Genomic DNA, 7,646 nt, shown 5'->3' on the forward strand with positions numbered 1-7,646 from the left:
ACCCAGGAATCAAATTCATGTCTCCTGCCTCTCCTACACTGGCAGGCAGATTTTTTGCCACTGCACCACCTGGGAAGCCCTAGTCATGTAGGACTAATATTAATTTATTAGTATTAACAGCTGTACTATGATTATGTATGATGCTAACATTAAGAGAAGTAATTTCCAGAAGTCATCACGTCTATCTTTAAAAAGATAAAAATCTGGAAAAACTGGAAATAAGTAACTTTTCTTAGACTCAACAAAGACCTAAAGTTGCAAGACTAATTGTCACCCCAAAATTTGGAGAGACAGGCATATCCAGAGAGTTACAGTAGCCAAGACCCACTTACTTGCAGTAGGAGACCTAGACTAGCAGGATGACTTAAATGGTAATTTTCACAAATTGCTAGAAGTCAAGCATGACTAGGTGAAAGGGGAAAAAATCCCAGGAGCCACAGTCTTTGGGGCTCATCCCCCAGATTCTCAGAGTAAAGATGGAGAAAGTTACCCTGGGGCCTCTGGAAGGGGTGGTGAGAGAAGGTGGCAGTGGTGGGGAGGGGATATAAACTGTTTTGAAATGTGTCCAGAGGTTTTTATGTAGCAGAATCTTACCCTTAAGAGAAAAAACTTGGCCAGAGTGCAATTCTGAAATCCCACCCCAACTGGAGGAAATAAATTCCCCCGGATCCAGCTTTCTGCATCCTTCCTGTCTCATGAGTGGGTAGGGGGCATATCAACAGGGGATGGGCTTCAAGGATACAGATTGGAGGCTGCAGCCAAGGAAAAAAATGGAGGCAGGGGAAAAAGTTATATCACAGGGGAGAGTCAGAAACACTTGTGAAGTTCACAACCTCAAACAGAGGCCCAGTAGAGACTGGGATTTACTGAAAGATTATAGAATGTTTTCCTGCCCCCGCAGTTCACCATCACAGTCATGTGTGTGCATGCTAAGTTGCTTTAGTCATGTCTGACTCTTTAAGACCCCATAGACTGTAGCCCACTAGGCCCTTCTGTTCATGGGATTTTCTAGGCAAGAATACTGGAGTGGGTTGCCATGCCTTCCTCCAGAGAATCTTCTTGAGCCAGGGATCCAACCCGCGTCTCTTATGTCTCCTGCATTGACAGGTGGGTTCTTTACCACTAGCACCACCTGGGAAGCAGGTTTCCAGTATGGTAAAAGAAGATCACAGGGCAAACAACCGCAAGATACAGGTTCTCTCTGAGGAACAGTATGCAGGGAAGCCCCCAAATCAAGAGGAGAGACAGAAACAAGAGCATTAGAAGAATTTGAATCATTTGGCACTTACATTACCATGAGCAATAAACACAGGACAACTGACAAAGATCAGAAAGTTTGATCTAAGTAATAGAGGAGCTTCCTAGCAGAAATGAATGAAGATAAAATGAAATCCTTTGGTTTTCTTATTCTTAAGCAATCTAAAAAGAACTCTTTGATGTGATAATAATAATGTGTTAAGGAATTATGGCACATGGATAAGTGAAATTATTGACAGCCATATCACAAGGATGGGAAAAAGGAATTGGGAATACTTCTTTTTAAAGTTCTTGCAACTTGTCTTCCGTGGTTGTCCAGTGGCCAAGACTCTGTGCTCCCAATGCAGGAAGACTGAGTTCGATCCCTGGTGGGGGAACTAGATCCCACATGCTGCAACTAACAGTTTGCATGGATATGCTTAGAGACTGAACAACAATAACAACTAACTTTTAGTATTTTATCTTATTTTAAAATGAAACAGGTAGCTAAAGAAAACTATTATTTAACTCAATTTAGCATAAGTCCAAGATTTTAAGTTACCTAAAGAGGAAACTGTCTTCATACTAAAAATAATAAGAATTGTTGCAGTAAGATTGGCTTGAGTAATGGTTCATTTTGATTAAACACAAAGTATATTTTTCATAATCTGAAACATCTGAAACATATACATTGCTACTTTATTCAACTGGAAAACCTATATAAGTTGGGGAAGAGTAGCACTGTATATGAGCATTGTATCTGAGTAGAATAAAAATGTATAGTGTTGAAAATATAACTGTTTTTATTAGATCAATACTATTATTGGTTTTCTGACAAAATCTTGTCTTAATTATGTAAGCTTGAATTTTTAAAACTTTTGAGTTAATTTCTATAACAACAGGCTTCCCTGGTTGGCTGGGTATAGCCTGGCTGGCTATAGCCAATGGGGTTGCAAACACTTTTTTAAGCATATAAAAACATCATAAATTCAATTTTCTTAATTTCTGGGTATTTTCAGTTCAGTTCAGTCACTCGATCGTGTCCGACTCTTTGCGATCCATGAATTGCAGCACACCAGGCCTCCCTGTCCATCAATTTTCTTAATTTCTGTGTATTTCAGAACTATTCAATTTGTATATTTTTATCTTTAAGCTAATCAAAACAGAGGTCCCTTTAAGAAATTTCACAGTGTAATTTTGTAACAGTGTCCCAAAGTAGAAAATGATTACACATTCACAGACAGAAAGAAACATACATACAGACAGAAATCGAGAGTTTTAATTTAAACTTTATCCATTTATCTTTATCCACAGAAGTACAAATACATGATCTCTGGGCCATATAATAATAGAGCTAAGTCTCATCATCCTGTCTCTCCAATATCTGTAAAAGAGATTTTCAAGATTTCTTTTGCCCCGATCTGTAATTTTATGGAGACTAGATCTTGGGCAAGAGATCAAGTGGCTGTCAGAGTATCTCCAAAATCCATCTGAGTGGCAAAACATCCAGATTGTTTCCAATGAGATCTTTTCAGCCTCAGGTGTTAGCAGGCCTAAGGTTCTCCAAGTAGAGGTTTCCATCTCTTAAGAAGATTAAGCAAGGGGAAATATGTGCATGGTGAAATTTTCTTGGGAAGCAGTTAACATATTTGTCAGTCAGGGGATTTCCTTGGCTTTGGGTGGTCTGGCTTCCAGTGTGAACACTGATTTGCAGAATACTTAATTATTTGGTTTGCAGTAAGTCTTCTAACAGGGGTTTCCTGGTGGCTCAGTGGTAGAGAATCTGCCTGCCAATGCAGGAGACGAGGGTTTGATCCCTGGTCCGGGAAGATCTTTCAGAGAAGGAAATTTCTACCTACTCCAGTATTCTTGTTTGGAGGATCCCAAGGATGAAGGAGACTAGTGGGCTACAGTTCAGTTCAGTTGCTCAGTTGTGTCTGACTGTTTGCGACCCCATGAACTGCGGCACGCCAGGCCTCCCTGTCCACTGCCAACTTGCAGAGTTTACTCAAACCCATGTCCATTGAGTTGGTGATGCCATTGAACCATCTCATCCTCTCTCATCCCCGTCTCCTCCTGACTTCAATCTTTCCCAGCATCAGGGTCTTTTCAAATGAGTCAGCTTTTTGCATCAGGTGGCCAAAGTATTGGAGTTTCAGCTTCAGCATCAGTCCTTCCAATGAATATTCAGGACAGATTTCCTTTAGGATGGACTGGTTGGATCTCCTTGCAGTCCAAGGGACACTCAAGAATCTTCAACATCACAGTTCAAAAGCATCAATTCTTTGGCACTCAGCTTTCTTTATAGTCCAACTCTCACATCCATACATGACTACTGGAAAAACCATAGCCTTGACTAGACGGACCTTTGTGGCAAAGCAATGTCTCTGCTTTTTAATATGCTGTCTAGGTTGGTCACAACTTTTCTTCCAAGGAGCAAGCGTCTTTTAATTTCATGGCTGCAGTCACTATCTGCAGTGATTTTGGAGCCCAAGAAAATAAAGTCTATCACTGTTCCTACTGTTTCTCCATCTATTTGAAATGAAGTGATGAGACCAGATGCCATGATCTTAGTTTTCTGAATGTTGAGCTTTAAGTCAACATTTTCACTCTCCTCTTTCACTTTCATCAAGAGTCTCTTTAGTTCTTCTTCACTTTTTGCCGTAAGGCCAGTGTCATCTGCACATCTGAGATTATTGATATTTCTCCCAGCAATCTTGATTCCAGCTTGTGCTTCATCCAACCCAGTATTTCTCATGATGTAGTCTGCATATAAGTTAAATAAGCAGAGTGACAATATACAACCTTGACGTACTCCTTTCCCGATTTGGACCCAGTCTTTTGTTCCATGTACAGTTCTAACTGTTGCTTCCTGACCTGCATATAGATTTCTCAGGAGGCAGCTCAGGTGGTCTGATATTCCCATCTCTTTAAGAATTTTCCAATTTGTTGTGGTTCACACAGTCAAAGGCTTTGGCGTAGTCAATAAAGCAGAAGTAGATGTTTCTCTAGAACTCTCTTGCTTTGTCAGTGATCCAATGGATGTTGCCAATTTGATCTCTGGTACCTCTGCCTTTTCTAAATCCAGCTTGAACATCTGGAAGTTCACAGTTATACTGTTGAAGCCTGGCTTGGAGAATTTTGAGAATTACTTTACTAGTGTGTGAGATGAGTGAATTGTATGGTAGTTTGAGCATTCTTTGGCATTGCCTTTCTTTGTGATTGGAATGAAAATGGACCTTTTCCAGTCCTGTGGCCACTGCTGAGTTTCCAAATGTACTGGCATATTGAGTGCAGCATCATCTTTCAGGATTTGAAATAGCTCTACTTGAATTCCATCATATCCACTAGCTTTGTTTGTAGTGATGCTTTCTAAGGCCCACTTGACTTCACATTCCAGGATGTCTGGCTCTAGGTTGGTGATCACACCATTGTGATTATCTGGGTCATGAAGATCTTTTTTGTATAGTTCTCCTATGTATTCTTGCCACCTCTTCTTAATATCATCTGCTTCTGTTAGGTGCATACCATTTCTGTCCTTAATTGTGCCCATCTTTGCATGAAATATTCCCTTGGTATCTCTAATTTTCTTGAAGAGATCTCTAGACTTTCCCATTCTGTTGTTTTTCTCTATTTCTTTTCATTGATCGCTGAGGAATGCTTATCTCTCTTTGCTATTCTTTGGAAGTCTGCATTCAAATGGGTATATCTTTCCTTTTCTCCTTTGCTTTTTGCTTCTCTTCTTCTCACAGCTATCTGTAAGGCCTCCTCAGATAGCCATTTTGCCTTTTTGCTTTCCTTTTCCTTGGGGATGGTCTTGATCCCTGTGTCCTGTACAGTGTCACGAACCTCCATTCATCACTTCCACTGTATAATCATAAGCAATTTGATTTAGCTCATACCTGAATGGTTAGTGGTTTTCCCTACTTTCTTCAATTTCAGTCTGAATTTGGCAATAAGGCATTCATGGTCTGTGCCACAGTCAGCTCCCAGTCTTGTTTTTGCTGACTGTATAGAACTTCTCCATCTTTGGCTGCTGAGAATATAATCAGTCTGATTTCGGTATTGACCATCTGGTGATGTCCATGTGTATAATCTTCTCTTGTGTCATTGGAAGAGAGTGTTTGCTATGACCAGTGCGTTCTCTTGGAAACACTCTACTAGCCTTAGCCCTGTTTCATTCTGTATTCCACGGCTAAATATACCTATTACTCCATGTATTTCTTGATTTCCTACTTTTGTATTCCAGTCCCCTATAATGAAAAAGACATCTTTTGGGGGTGTTATCTCTAGAAGGTCTTGTAGGTCTTCAGAGAACCATTCAACATCAGCTTCTTTAGCATTACTGGTTGGGGCATAGACTTGGGTTACTGTGATATTGAATGGCTTGCCTTGGAAATGAACAGAGATCATTCTGCTATTTTTGAGATTGCATTCAAAATGGACTCTTTTGTTGACTCCTCCATCTCAGACTTTTTTGTTGACTATGATGGCTACTCCATTTCTTCCAAGGGATTCTTGCCCACAGTAGTAGATATAATGGTCATCTGAGTTAAATTTACCCATTGCAGTCCATTTTAGTTCGCTGATTCCTAAAATGTTGATGTTCACTCTTGGCATCTCCTGTTTGACCATTGACATTTACAAGATCTATAGGCAGCCCAGAGTCACTCCTGAAACTGTGAGCCATGCTGTGTAGGGCCACCCAACATGGATGGGTCATGATGGATTGTTCTGACAAAACATGATCCACTGGAGAAGGGAATGGCAAGCCACTTCAGTATTCTTGTCTTGAGAACCCCATGAACAGTATGAAAAGACAAAAAGATAAGGCACTGAAAGATGAACTCCCCACGTCTGTAGGTTCCCAGTATGCTACTGGAGATCAGTGGAGAAATAACTGTGGAAAGAATGAAGAGGCAGAGCCAAAGCAAAAACAACACCCAGTCGTGGATGTGACTGGTGATGGAAGTAAAGTCTGATGCTGTAAAGAGCAATATTGCATAGGAACCTGTAATGTTAGGCCCATGAATCAAGGGTTACAGTTCACGGGGTTGAAAAAGAATCGGACACTTAATTTCTAAACAACAGCAACAACAACAACAAAGTCATCTAATAGTTCAGTGACTTGTGTGTGTTGTCTTCCATTTTTGATGGGTATTCACACAGCAGCTGTCATTGAACATTTTTTGTTTCCATTAAAGAGGGCTTAGGAGTCTTGATCTCTAGTCTTTCCATTCTGTTGTTTTCTTCTGTTTCTTTGCATTGATCGCTGAGGAAGGCTTTCTTATCTCTTCTTGCTATTCTTTAGAACTCTGCATTCAGATGCTTATATCTTTCCTTTTCTCCTTTGCTTTTTGCTTCTCTTCTTTTCACAGCTATTTGTAAGTCCTCCCTCCTCAGACAGCCATTTTGCTTTTTTGCATTTATTTTCCATGGGGATGGTCTTGATCCCTGTCTCTTGTACAATGTCATGAACCTCTGTCCATAATTCATCAGGCACTCTATCTATCAGATCTAGTCCCTTAAATCTATTTCTCACTTCCACTGTATAATCATAAGGGATTTGATTCAGAACATACCTGAATGGTCTAGTGGTTTCCCCCACTTTCTTTGATTTAAGTCTGAATTTGGCAATAAGGAGTTCATGATCTGAGCCACAGTCAGCTCCCGGTCTTGTTTTTGTTGACTGTATAGAGCTTCTCCATCTTTGGCTGCAAAGAATATAATCAATCTGATTTCAGTGTTGACCATCTGGTGATGCCCATGTGTAGAGTCTTCTCTTGTGTTGTTGGAAGAGGGTGTTTGCTATGACCAGTGCATTTTCTTGGCAAAACTCTATTAGTCTTTGCCCTGCTTCATTCCATATTCCAAGGTCAAATTTACCTGTTACTCCAGGTGTTTCTTGACTTCCTACTTTTGCATTCCAGTCCCCTATAATGAAAAGGATATCTTTTGGGGTGTTAATTCTAAAAGTTCTTGTAGGTCTTCTTAGAACCGTTCAACTTCAGCTTCTTCAGCATTACTGGTTGGGACATAGACTTGGATTACTGTGATACTGAATGGTTTGCTTTGGAAACGAACAGAGACATGGCATCTGGTCCCATCATTTCATGGCAAATAGATGGGGGAACAGTGGAAACAGTGTCAGATTTTATTTTCTTGGGCTCCAAAATCACTGCAGATGGTGAATGCAGCCATGGAATTAAAAGACGCTTACTCCTTGGTAGAAAAGTTATGACCAACCTAGATAGCATGTTGAAAAGCAGGGACATTACTTTGCCAACAAAGGTCCATCTGGTCAAGGCTATGGTTTTTCCAGTGGTTATGTATGGATGTGAGAGTTGGACTGTGAAGAAAGCTGAGTGACAAAGAATTGAAGCTTTTGTGCTGTGGTGTTGGAAAAGACT

The sequence above is a fragment of the Ovis canadensis genome, chromosome 2 (assembly GCF_042477335.2).
Source record: "Ovis canadensis isolate MfBH-ARS-UI-01 breed Bighorn chromosome 2, ARS-UI_OviCan_v2, whole genome shotgun sequence".
Taxonomy (NCBI): domain Eukaryota; kingdom Metazoa; phylum Chordata; class Mammalia; order Artiodactyla; family Bovidae; genus Ovis; species Ovis canadensis.